The sequence below is a fragment of the Juglans microcarpa x Juglans regia genome, chromosome 7S (genome assembly GCF_004785595.1).
Source record: "Juglans microcarpa x Juglans regia isolate MS1-56 chromosome 7S, Jm3101_v1.0, whole genome shotgun sequence".
Classification (NCBI taxonomy): domain Eukaryota; kingdom Viridiplantae; phylum Streptophyta; class Magnoliopsida; order Fagales; family Juglandaceae; genus Juglans; species Juglans microcarpa x Juglans regia.
Genome location: NC_054607.1, coordinates 16,395,440 through 16,409,466, shown reverse-complemented (window position 1 = coordinate 16,409,466; position 14,027 = coordinate 16,395,440). Strand labels below are relative to the sequence as shown.

The following is a 14,027-nucleotide window of genomic DNA, read 5'->3' as shown; positions in this document are numbered from 1 at the left end:
GGGGATCCACTTCATGGAGTTGGAATGTTCATGATGAAAACTATGAGGCACCATGATCTGGTTATAAATTGCCAGAATTTTAAGTTTTTAGTGCATAATTAATGTAGCCTGAAATGGTAGAATCTTCATCAGCTACTATGGTCAGTGGGCAGTGATTACGAGATGCAAAACAAAAGAACAAAATGTATTCCTGAAAAATTTCAATGTGCTTTTGAACATCTGAGTTAGCTCTTAAGAACATCTAGCACTACTTATATATAAAAAAAACATCTAGCAGTAGAAGCAAAGATTAAGATTAGACAGAAGAACGGAGAATTTTAATTCTCTAAATGACTAAAAGCAACGCTGGACTCATCTTCTGGTTCCACTATTTATTTGTGAATTTGGGAAGAGAATCAGAAGTGGAAAATCCAACTGGCAAGGCCACAAAGCTTCAGGATGGCTTCGTACCTATCACGAAGTTCCCTCAGACGTCACGTTTTGCCGACTTAGCCTCATTTTCCCTCTTTTCTTCCATTGCTTACACCATCATCATCTTCCTTCTCATCTATGTATTCATTGTCTTCATCTTCTTCCTCATCTGCTTCGTCTTCTTCTAGAATCTCATCATTTGGCTGAACAAAGTGCAACTTGAGGCGCCCATCTTCTCTACATGCATGCAAAAACTCGTGGGTGGGAATTCGTATCTCCTTGAGAACAAACCTGCCGTCTTGCCTGTAAGATTTGAAGCAAACCTGAGGCTTCCCACTTCTGCTGATACAAGAAATCGGTGGAGGGAATGCTCCCCCACTAATCTTCGACCTCCTGAATTCACCACCACCACCACCTTGAATCTCACATGCCAAATTATTATTCTTCGTGCTAATTTTCTCCTCTTGGTTTTGCCAATCTTCGCTCATCTCACTCCTCATGTCCTCAACATCATCGAAACTTTCAAACCCAAGACCCTCAGTGCACAGCTGCAGGCTGTCGGAGCTCATCGACGAGAAGCTGTCACTGCTTTTGTGATGACATTTGTACTTGGTTGTCGAGGAGGAGGAGGAGGAGGAGGAGTCTGCAGAGAAAGAGTCCCTTGACAGGCTCTTGCCCTCATCCATGTCAGCTGCACCACCACCAATATCATTGGCACTGAACGTTTCGGCCAAAGATTGTGGGGTAATTAAATCTGTCGAATAAGATGATGATAGAGGGGATGCTTCAGAATTCTGATTGAAATGAAGTTCACCGAAGATCTCGGTGAAAGATTGCCGTTCAACATTGGTTTGAACAGGTTTAATCTGGTTCCATGAAGAGAGGGATTCAAGCAGTGTTGGGTTTTCCTGCAATTGGTTTTCAAAGATGTGGTGGAGGCTTCCACAGGCAGTCATGACTTGGCTGTTTTGATGGTATATCTTTGTAGGATTCTTGTGAGAAAACAAAAAGAGAAAAAAGGTGATGGGCTTTTTGATGGTGGAGAGAGAGAGAGAGAGAGTAGGATCATGGGTTGAAAAGATCAATGGGGGAGGGTTCTATATTAAATAGGGGATGCTGATTTTGCACATATTTTTTCTGTTGGAGTGGGAACAAGGATGAATGGCTATGGAGGTTGGACCGGATTTGGTGGTTACAATTTCAAGTAAAATTATGAAAAGATTTTAAAAACCCTCCTATTTATGGTGGTTACAATTCTACAACAACGTTTCTTTGCTTAATTAACTAAGAGACTGACGACAATTAATACCATTTTTGCTCTATAATAAGTATTGGGATTTATTAGAATTTATAATTAGGAAGGAATATTTTTATTCATTTTAAAAGAAGAAAATAAATAAATAAATAAATAAATAAATGAGGGTGGATTTAAATATTTTAGCTCAAAAATAATTCTTCTCATCTGTCACTTTTCTTACTTCACACCCTACACCTAATGTAAAAAAAATAAAAAATAAAAACCTATCAATTGTGACGTGTGAGGATGAATAGTAACTGACGTTTAGCTTAAATTGTTGATTTGAATTCATGAATATATGCATTCCATAAATTGGTGGCACAAACTGCAACAAGCTTAGCAATCTTCTTTTACATTTTTTTTTTTTACCAATGAAATAATAACTCGACACTTAATATTATATATATATATATATGCCACGTGGCAGTTATAATCTCGTGGTAACATATTAAACACGTATATTTCTCTTATTTTTAACACATTATATCATTTACAAGTGGATATATATTAACCTCGCCCTTCTCTTCATTACAGTAACAAGTGGAGGGGATTTAATTTTTTAAAAAAATAAGAAAATTAATAATGTAAAATAAAAAAGAAAAATACATTCAGTAACAGGCCGTATATATAAACCCATAAATAAATAATGAACAACTCAACGAGAGAGAGAGAGAGAGAGAGAGAGCCTATTTATTGCTCGAACCACATATATATTGTCTCTGCCAGGGAAGGTAAACCCAGGCTATCATGACCATCAATATATATATATATATATACACCAGGTAATATTGATCGTGATTGGTTAGAAAAGTAAAACCTACAGCTCATTGTATATTCGAATTTATCTCTATATTTAAAAATATATACATTTAAGTCGTATGTGTCGATCGAATTATCACTAATTTTAGAAAATACTCGAACGAGTAAAACCATAAAAGAAAAACTAATGTTAATTATTTTATAAACATTAATAACGTTTTGAATTAACAAAAATGTTAAAAATAAAAAACACGACTAAAATGAAAGGGCCAAATATATATATATATATATATATATTTTCCTCTTTTAGCTTAATATTTCTTATTTTTTTCGAAATATTTTTATTTTATAAAAAAAGATGTTTGTTTTAAAAATAGACTTTTGAAAATGTAATAGTCTTTTGTACATTTTGGAGAATATTTAGGGATAATTTGTCCGTTTCTAAAGAAAGAAATTGCATACATAACCATCATAACCAAGAAATTGCATACATAACCAATATGTAGTGCATAAATAGTTATCTAATTTTAACTAATAATTTTATTATTATTCACAAACTATATCAATTCATCTCATCTCATCTCATCTTACTACTATTTACGTGCATTTTCCATCACTACAACTACAAAAATCAACTCTCAAACATGCATGTTATTCACAAGGGTAATGCTACAAAATGTATAAAAATTTTAAATAATTTTTTTTTTCTGTTTTTATATTGATCTCAAGTACCATGTCCTACTAATTTTTAAAGAAACTGCATCATGAGACGTCTATATCCTAGATGTGTACAGATATTTTCTCTTTGAAATTATATTGAGATTTCTTGTATTGCCCCTAATACACATAAACCCTTCTCTCATAAAAATTAAAAAAAAAAAAAAAAAAAAAAAAAAAAAAAAAAAAAGAGAGGAAAGAAAAAGTCCAATAAGAATGAGAAGGAAAATAAAACAAGAATTAATATATGAAAACACAAATTCTTTTGTTTATTTATTTGTATTTGTTAGTGAAACCAACTTAGATGATCAAAAGGAAGAATAAAAAAAAGAAGTGAGAAAATTAGTTCATAGCTACGTGGCTTTCTTCATGGGTTATTCTCACTTATTCAGATCACTGCACGTACGTCGTAATTGCATGCGTTGTCAACATATAACTTAGGACCCATTTGAATATAGAAATAATTTCATCTCATTATTATAATTTTTTTAAAATCTTAATACAAAATATAACAAACAATTCAACTTTTTCAAATTCCAAAACAATAATAATATTAAAAAAATAATATTCTAATTGTTAATGTTGTGTTTTGTATGCCTTTGAATCAGGTTCCGGCAACTCAGGCCTTCAGAACTGGACCTACGAAAACAGGGAAGAAAGCAGCTAGGAGTGGGCGGCCTTGAGGTTAGGAAGTCTCCGATGCCAAAGTTAGAATCATTTTTTGGAAACTCGTAAATAAGTGAGAGAGTCTAGAAATCAGAGAGCGTTTCTCGTACTTGAGAGTTACTATTTATACCAAGAGTCTGGGGGGATAGATCGTGTATGCCCCCCATGAAGTCCGTGTCTTTCGTACTGCTCTTTTTGTAGGAGTCCTTTAATGCGGCATGGCTCTACGGTGGCATCATTAATGTGGCGTGTAGCTCGGGTAGTAGTGTCATTAATGCAGCGTAGTTTACCGATTTGCCTCACCATATTGGCATCCTTAGTGGTTTGTCGATGTCTTTCATGTCAGAAGATCGAGTGTCCCCCTTATTTTCTGCCCATTACGCGGACAGACACTCAAGGGCTGTACACTGTTCGAAGAGTCTCTAGGTCGACGAGTCTCATCTCCCTACAATATGCTCCCTCATGGAGGTTGCGTCCATGAGAGTTTACCTGTGGGCCGGACTGAAGAGTCCACTTATTCTAGGCTAGGCCTTCACTTCTTGTTCCCTCAGTTGCCATTCTCATGACTGAAAAGACAGAGGGAGAAAAACCTCTTACACTAACAATATTTTATTCAACTTTCAACTTTTATCTAAAACTATCTCATCTCATCTCACTATCTAAGCAGGGCCTTATACAGATGGCAATATATATAATTATTATTTTATGTGTAAAATTAAAGTGGCTATCGTTTTATTTGTGCGAAATAGCTCTACTTCTATCTATTAATAATTATTAGTGTGCATTCTGAACGTATTATATACATCATTTAAATGGTAAGATTTAATTTGTAAGAATTAAATTTTAAAAATTTTTTTCTAAATCAAATTATATCATATAAACAAACATTTTATACCATACGACTTATAAATAGAATTTTTTTTAACTCAAACATTCTTAAAAAAAAAAGAAGTAAAAATTAACTTAAAGATTACTATTAAATATTTTCACATTAGAGATTCAGAAAATCCAGACGATTATAAGATATATATAATGATGTAGTTTCTATCTTTTTTCATAATAAGAGAAATATTATATTTTACTTTGTTATTTGCATTCATATTAGATAATATGTCGCCTTTAAGTAATGTTTTATTTAGCTTTTTTATTTATTTATGAACTTACTTAAAATGTGTCACAATTATTAATATAATTAAAAATAATAAAATTTAAAATCAAGAATATCATTATTCTTACAATAATAAGAATCTCACAAGCCCGCCAGCAATATTAGAGTAAATTGGCTATGTTAAATTGCGATAATGGATTCTACAAAGATAAAATATGTTTGTAATTGTGAATTGTACAACTACTGTGTATTCGCTTTGAAAAAAGTAAATAAAACATGGATCCAACTCTTTTTCAAAACGATTACGCGACGTTTACGCACTTCACGGTTGTATATAAAATTGCTCATTTATTAACTTTAAAATAGGACGAATGTCTAAGATTATTGAAATAATTTATATGGTGGTGGCTTAATGGTCTTTAGGTAATTGGTTTAATATGTACTAAATCTTAAGTTCGGATTTGAATATAAATTCACTTTAAACAATGGGTATTAGCTGCCTAAGGTTCTATTAAATTTCTTAGTGGGAGTTGAGTCCGTTGGAGTTAAGTTATGATTCAAATCTGACTTAAAGAAGTGCGTCTTTTAGACTTATTGTATTCGATTTTCAATGAGTATGGTGTTATTATAATCACGCTCCAACAGAAAATTCACCTTTAATTATCCACTCTTACTCTTTTTGCGGACAAAAAAATAATTAAATGATTTGATAAAATATAGAGTGTTCTCCATTTTGATGTGTAGCTTTGAAGAAGTAAAGATTAGATTTTTATTTTTTATATATTTTGTAGTAGTTAAGACTGAGCTTACAACCAGGTGTTGGACAGATACAGTTATATCAACATGTCGTCGTCATGTATGCCGTCCTCTCTTTTTTCCTTCTTTGTTTTGAGAATATTCGAGCCGATCATTTTCACGAGTTCTCTCCTGTGTAAGAAAATTGTCACCTACTTGCTATCCCATCCATTTCATTGACTCTCTTAAACGTCTCTGTCAAAAATGGATGGAAACGATGTGATTCTACATTTACAAAACCATATTGTGAGGGGAAGGTAGGCCCATAGGACCTCGGCCAGAAATCCAGTCTAACGAAAATCTAACTTGAATAAGGTGCGAACCGTAAACTAAGGAGAGGCGCCGTCTGGTTGACAAGCCAGTTCAATCTGTTGGCATTTTTAATGGTTCGTCGATGTCTTTCATATTAGATGATCAAGGATCTCCCTTATTTTCCGCTCATTAAGTGGACAGACACTTAAAAGCTGGATACTATTCGAAGAGTCTCCAGATTGACGAGTCTCATCCCCTTGCAATATGCTCCCTCTTGGAGGTTGCGTCCATGGGAATCTACCAATGAGACGGACTGAAGAGTCCACTTGTTCTGGGCTGAGCCTTCGCTTTTTGGTCTCTTAGTTGCCCTTTTCAAGATCGAAAAGATAAAGGGGGGAAAAACCTCTTACATTAACAATATGTTATTCAACTTTTAACTTTCATCTAAAACCATCTTATCTCATCTCACAATCCAAGTAGGGCCTTAGACGGATGGCAATATATATAATTATTATTTTATGTGTAAAATTAAAGTGGCTATCCTTTTATTTGTGTGAAATAGCTCTACTTCTATCTATTAATAATTATTAGCGCACATTCTGAATGTATTATGTACATCATTTAAATGATAAAATTTAATTTATAAGAATTAAATTTTAAAACTTTTCTTCTAAATCAAATTATGTTATATAAACATTTTATACACACCAGCTTATAAATAGATTTTTTTTTTAAACTAAAACATTGTTAAAGAAAAGTAAAAACTTAAAAGATTAATATTAAATATTGTCACATTAGAGATTCAGAAAATCCAGACTATATATTATAAGATAATGATGTAGTTTCTATCTTTTTTCTTAATAAGAGAAATATTATTCTTTTACTTTGTTATTTGCAGTCATATTAGATAATCTGTCGCATTTAAGTAATGTTTTATTTGATTTTTTTATTTATGAAATCATGTCACAATTATTAATATAATTAAAAATAATAAAATTTAAAATCAAGAATATCATTATTCTTACAATAATAAGAATATGACAAGCCCGCCAACAATATTAGAGAAAATTGGCTTTGTTAATTAATTGCGATAATGGGTTCCACAAATTCATTGCTTTCCAAGCTTGAAGCGCCCATGTAAACTTTGAGAAGAACAATTAATAAAATGATGATACCCATTATTCATAAACTTTAAATATAGGATCAATGTCCAAGATTATTGAAATATTTATGGCGGTGGATTAAGGTCCCGTTTGGATTCAAAAAGTGTTTCATCTCATCTAATCATTATAGCTTTCTTAAATTCCCACATAAAATATAATAAACAATTTAATTTTTTCAAATCTCAATTCAACTTTTTCAAATTCTAAAATAATAATAATATTAAAAAATAATATAACTAACAATATTTGTTTCAACTTTCATATTTCATCTAAAACCATCACATCTCATCTCATCTCTGAATCTAAACGAGCCTTAATGGTCTTGAGGTTACCTAAATGGTTTGATATGTACTAAATCTTAAGTTCGGATTTGAATATAAATTCACTTTAAACAATGGGGTATTAGCTGCCTAAGGTTCTATTAAATTTCTTAGTGGGAGTTGGATCCGTTGGGGTCTAAGTTATGATTCAAATCTGACTTGAAGAAGTGCGTCTGTTAGACTTGTATCGGGTGTTGGACAGATACAGTTATATCAACATGCCATCGTCATGAATGCCCCCCTCTCTCTCTTTTCCTTCTTTGTTTTGAGAATATTCGAGCCGATCCTTTTCACGAGTTCCTCTCCTGTCTAAGAAAATTGTGACATTGTCACCTACTTACTATTCATCCATTTCATTGACTCTCTTAAACGTCTTAGTCATAATTAGTTAGAAAAAATCTATTCATCATCTTCACATGACACGTTATATATAATTAAAAGTGTGATGTGTAATGTGTAGAGATGATGAATAACAAAGCTCAATTAGTAAATTCATCTTAGATGAAAAAAGTTAGAGGTGTAACACTCATAGAGTAATAGTATGTGAAAATAAGAGAATGCATGAAACTTACATACGACTTGGGCACAAAAAAGTCAGTTAATTGAGACTATTGATCAACGATTGAGAGTGTGGCTGCGGTTGCGAGGCGCATGATGAATATAGATTGGTGGAGTTCCAAAAGCATGAGTAGATGCGTCTTCAACTAACCAAAAAAACTTGGAAAAAGGATATGAGAGCTATGACTTTGGGGGATCAGGAGGAGATAGAAGATCCACTTTTCATAGGTTAAGATGATAATATATAGTCATGGGAGAAGAGTGGTCAAGAATTCAACTCTTTCCATGAACTTGGAATTAAGCACTGAAGAAAAAAAAAATGACCAGGATAGATTAGAGAATTTCCATAGAAAGAGAGGCAGTACTGGCAGATGGCCCAAAAATAATTGCCACATGTCAATCTCCCATCATTTTTCTAACAGTAGATTTAAGAGTGGTTTGGATTCAGAGATGAGTTGAGATGGTTTGTGAATAGTAGAATAAAAGGTGAATTATTTGTTATATTTTGTGTAGAAATTTGAGAAAGTTGTTTCAGGATTTGAAAAAGTTTAATTGTTTATTATATTTTATATGGAAATTTAGAAAAATTGTAATAATGAGATGAGATAAGTTGAGATGGGTTTTGAATGTAAACAACTTAATATCACTATTGCAAAAATAAAAAAACCATGGTCTCAATTAAATTGGTAAGTATGTTGATATTTCTTCATCTTCAATTAAGTTTATATATAATATCGTTTTTATTAGTATAAAAAAAAAATAACAATATAAAATTAATAAAATATATCAAGTCATTATGGTATTGGTCAGAAGGCCCCCTAAAGATGTATTCCTGGCTCTACCATTAAAGATGGGAAAGCAAACCCAAAGAAACCACAATAATCAAACTCCTATAACAATGTTTGAGAATATGTAAGTTTCTTCCATGAAATCAGAACGGGTTAGTATGAGAATATGTAAGTTTCCTCCATGAACATTTCACAAACATTCCCTTGAGTTCAAAGTTAAAAAACACTTGCACTAGACCTGTAATAAAATCAACCGGGGGGGGATCAACATCTGTTGAGCTTTCCTTCACCTCCAGGCTTCAATCCGCTCTATCCTTGAATCTGTGACTCATATTGCTGATTCCCCTAGTCTTCTCAGCAGACGCTGTTCCTGGAACTGCAGATTGCTGACCACATTTTTCACTTGGTACCTTTCCCAAAATTTGAATTACTTGATTGAACAGTCTCTCTCTTTTCAGAGTTACCTTGAACTTCAGCTCTCACGCAACTGGCTTCACCAGCTTCTTTTTTGTTAATGGAAGGGTCAACCTGAGTCAGAGTCCCACAAAAACCTTCCCCATCAGGATTTAGTTTCTCAGAAGAAGTCAATGAACTTCCAGCTTCTCCATCAATTAGGTGGTTGTTTTGATTAGAGTCAGCGGAAATGTCTGAAATAGGTTCTTCAGCAATGAACCTTTGCTCTCGCTCTTCTTTCTCTTGGGTAATATCTTCCTGGCGGGCTTGTGAAGGGTTTTGGTGCCCATTCTCATCAGAAGGCTCTAAATGGCTAGCAGAAGGAGGCTCCACCACAGAATCCTTTCTTTCTACCAATGTTTTTAAGATTAGGGTCCTGAGAAGGTTCATCACTTGGACTGCATACCTCAGGGCAGTCAAAGGATCTGCCATCTGCGACAAAAGATGTGAAAAAAGTCATTCCACCAACCACTGAATAAATTGGCCATCCGCATTCCATAGCATATTTTCACTTTAAATGGAAGGTGATAAAAAAAAAAAAAAAAAAAAAAAAAAAAAAAAAAAAAAAAAAATCGTTAAAATGACTTCTTTGGAACTGAGGTACAGATATGTAGTAGCTCTAAATCTCACAAAAGAAACCAGAGAAAAAAGAAAGAAAATATGTGTTTGCGGGAGGGGTGCAGGGGATTGCCCTATGCAAATTTATCAAATCTTTTTTTTTTTTTATAAGTGATAGAGCTCTTTTCAAATCTGGAAATGCTCTGATATGTGAATGGTGTTAATGATATGGACTCACTTAAATGACATCCAAAAAATACTTCTAGATTAGGTCCATTTAACACAATAAACTGATTTGATTTAGAGAAAAGCCCAAATGCTATCATTTTGAAATAAAATTGCAGTTAAATGTGGGTTATGTTGAGAACTTCTGGACTCCAGTTATTCAAACTTGCCTGAGTCATGTTTGGTGCAAAAACCAGAGCAATGTTGCGTGTGTCCATCTTGTTCAGATGTTCCTCTTGGACAACATCAGCCATCAGGTTGATGGCCCAGTCCAGTAGAGCAGCTTCAGTTCGGGGTAGAAGCCTCACAATTTTAGCAAAATCCTCTTCTGTCTGGCATTGCATTACCTGCTCAGGTGATAGAGAATCCAGAACCCCAGTTGGGAGTTCCCTAAACCAAGCCTAGAAGATCAAATATAGGCCAAGTCAATATATACAACCATTTATAGTTGCAAAATTCTTACTCATTTCTAGAGGACCATGTAGCGACTTAACTATTTATTCACAGGAAACCAATCTGAAATAGGCCAAACATTATTTCCACAATAATTGTTTACTGTAACTTGACATATTTTTTGTTGATTTTAACATCCGTTAGATTAATCATAATCACTTATCCAAAGAAGAAAAGATTAATCATAACACCAAGCCTAATTCAACACAATAATGTAACACGTAGAATCAAAATTTTCTCTTGTACTAACACTAATTATAGGGCACTCAGGTTAGGTTTGGATAGTGAGTTGAGATGATATGATATGAGTTGAGATGAAAGTTGAGATTAAGGCTCCATTTGTTTTCACAACTCTTTTCAACTCATCTAATCATTACAACTTTTTCAAATTCTCACACAAAATAAATTAAATAATTCAACTTTTTCAAATCCCAAAACAAAAATGATATTAAAAAAATATATTCTAATAATATTTTATTCAACTTTTAACTTTAATCTCAACTCATCTCATGCGAAAACAAACGAGGCCTAACTCTCAATCCAAACCAAGCCTTAATCTCTTGTAATTGTTAGGGTCAATAAATGTTAAGGAAGAAGAAATCCTTTCTACTTGGTCCAAATTTACTCTCCATAGGAGAGGGCACACCTGACATCTAAAAATGGCATACCCTGTTAGAGTTGATAGAGTAATGATGGCATACCTTGATAAGTCCTGCCAAACAGTGTACATCAATGCCTTCTGGTACCACTCCCGAATTCAGTTGGTCCCTGACATACTCCTCTTGACTGTTTGCTGCAGCAATTCTGAAAACCCCTTCTGCCTAAACATGGCAACAGTTTGAGGAATTAAGTCCAATAAAAATTGTAACCATGACATGAAACAGACGTTTAAGTAGAAAAAGCCCACGTCACTTGGATAAATCAAACCACTAAACTCAACAAACTTTCATTCAAATACCATACTATTGCGCTTGCTCCCGCAAATCATGCCCTGAATTTAGAGTCATCATCATGATGTTAAAGAAGATAGAGGAGAAGATAAACAACAGGGTGAAGTACCTGCAGACCTCCTAGAGCATACAACTTTTTTTGCATTAGCAAGAGAATTGTTGGCACGCTATTGCCTCTAGAGTCAAATGACAACTGCATGGATTCTGTGGAAACTCCAAAGACGGTAGTACTACATTTGAAAATTTTGCAAATCTATAAGCATAAGAAAGATCATAATAGTTAAACAATTAGGCAGAAACTCATTAGAAGACCTGCAAAAGTTATCAAGCTTTAATGCTTTTGATGAATGGAGTTTCACTATGTAAAGTATGTAGATGTCATAAGAGAGTTACTTGACGGTTCTACAACTTGGCAGAGTTTAATAAATCTTACTGGGATGATGCTAACTTGATGTGCAGTTATGTTATCCAACCAAATAACTCTTATCCTCATTTTTAATGATCCCTCAGAACCAAACATTTGACAAACTGAAACAATGTGTTGCATGGAAAATACTGATTAGGATGCTCGTATAAGGACATATAGACAAGTTTGTGAGTAAGCCAAAAAGGAGGGGTTATTTGCTAAAGCTGATTGCAACAAAGCAAAGGAGGGAATTATTAATCATCTGAGGATTGACGAATATTCCTTTAAACAACTTCAAATAAAAAAACATAATAGAAGCATCACATTATATGTACTTGTAATCATCAATTAATTACAATTCAGGCTAATCTCAGGAATGGATACCACTTATATGCACTTGTTCCCCTAATTGGGAAACTCAAAGCTCTATCCCATCGAGTAAGTAGACCAACAAAAATTTGAGATAAGAAACAGAAAAAAAGAGTACACCCTTAGCTATGGAACTACGAAATCATAGCAGAAGAAGAAACACAACAAACATCATGGGACATACAGCAACTCCCCAATGATAATTTGTCGAAGATCTCCTGTTATTATGATTAAGTTATAAGTTTGTGGAAAAGAATTTGTGCAAGTCCACGGCGTACAATCCTCATGCAATTCCTTTGAAAAAAGTGTGACCCATCCCAAAAATGCCTCACTCCTTTCAAAGGACTTGCATACTTTAGACTTGTAGCTAATATTACTAGTTGTTAGTTCAATCTGCCATCAATTTTTTTTTCACATATAGAAGATGTCACTCATGAAGAAAACAAAAAACCAAGAATTGTAAACAGCAAACGAGTAAATTCACGGATCAAGAATTGGATTAAATGAATGCAATCTAAAGAAAAAAATAGCAAAACCCAGTAATTAAAACCAAACAAGTTCACCCATTTAATACCAAAATAAGCACCTAATAGTAATTGAAAATATAAAAACACGCTCACATTCCCACCAAAAATAATAAACGGCAAGCATTGATCAAACCCCAGATGTACCTGGCGCTAGGAGGCCTCCTGGGCACCTCAGGTTCAAACTCCTCAGGCAATCCCAAGAACCCATGAAAACTATCAAAGGTAACATGCGCCACATGGCGCACATCAGTCGGACAACCAATCTCCATGGGACAGAGCTCCCTTCTGTCAGTACTCCTGCAAGCCATTAAAGATTTCCTGAAGATTTCCAACAGCAATGCCAGCACAGGTAGCTGATCCCTTCTTTGCCTATCGCTCTCCTCCTCTTCTTCACAGTCGGTCGTTATAGAATCCCCGTCCTCATCTACAGAGTAAGAGGGCGAGTCACAGTCCCGGATAGAGTGATTGATGCCGTCATTCTGAAGGGGTGGGCAGCATAAAGAAGAGGAAGAGGAAGAGGAAGAGACTCTTGTAGGAGATGGAGAACGAGGAGGAGAAGCAGGGGAAGATAAATGGGATGGGGAATGGCTGAGGTCGAGGACCTCAGGCATGGCTGGCAAAGAAATTGTTTCTTGCTGATTAGGGAAAAGGAAGAAAAACAAATACTAAAAAGATTCTGAGAAAGAGGGATTTTCCAGAGACGGCATTTGGAGTGGTGGAGTTGGGTTGAAGCAAAGGGGTTGAAGGATGTAGAACGTGACTGTCATTATCTCAAGATTCTTCTTTTGGTCTTCTCTGTATATGAAGAGTTGAACAGGCATACAGAGAGAAATAGAGACACAGAGATTTGGTGGGAATTCAACTGAGAAAAGATAAGAGTGAGATTAATATCCTTGAGTCTTGACGTTTCACCTTCCATTTATACGTTTGGAGAAAGAGACAATGCTAAACGAATTAAATATATAATAAATATATATTATTGTAAAAACAATCTGAGCCAAATCACCTTAATTTATAGAAGAAAAATTCAAAAATAGTACATGATGTAAGGGGCTTTGACCCCTTCGTCCAATTAACATTGAGCGATGATGCTACTAGCGCCAACTTGGTGCCAGGTACGGGCATTTTCTATCAATCTTGGGGTCTTGCTTGCTTGCAAGTGAGTTTTTCTCTCCCGAAAAGAGTAAGGATGTGTTTGGATGTTGAAGTGAGTTGAGTTTAGTTGAGTTGTGATGATAAAATATTGTTAGAA

General features: G+C 34.3%; 1 pseudogene across 1 annotated transcript; it reads right to left on the bottom strand.

The window, feature by feature from the left end:
* Positions 1-8,992: 8,992 nt before the first annotated feature.
* LOC121240735 lies at positions 8,993-13,683 on the bottom strand (annotated as a pseudogene). Its single transcript, XR_005935600.1, has 5 exons — positions 12,920-13,683; positions 11,583-11,703; positions 11,225-11,344; positions 10,241-10,471; positions 8,993-9,719 (listed from the first exon to the last, which is right to left on the bottom strand). The product of XR_005935600.1 is annotated as a rho GTPase-activating protein 5-like (transcript).
* Positions 13,684-14,027: the final 344 nt, after the last annotated feature.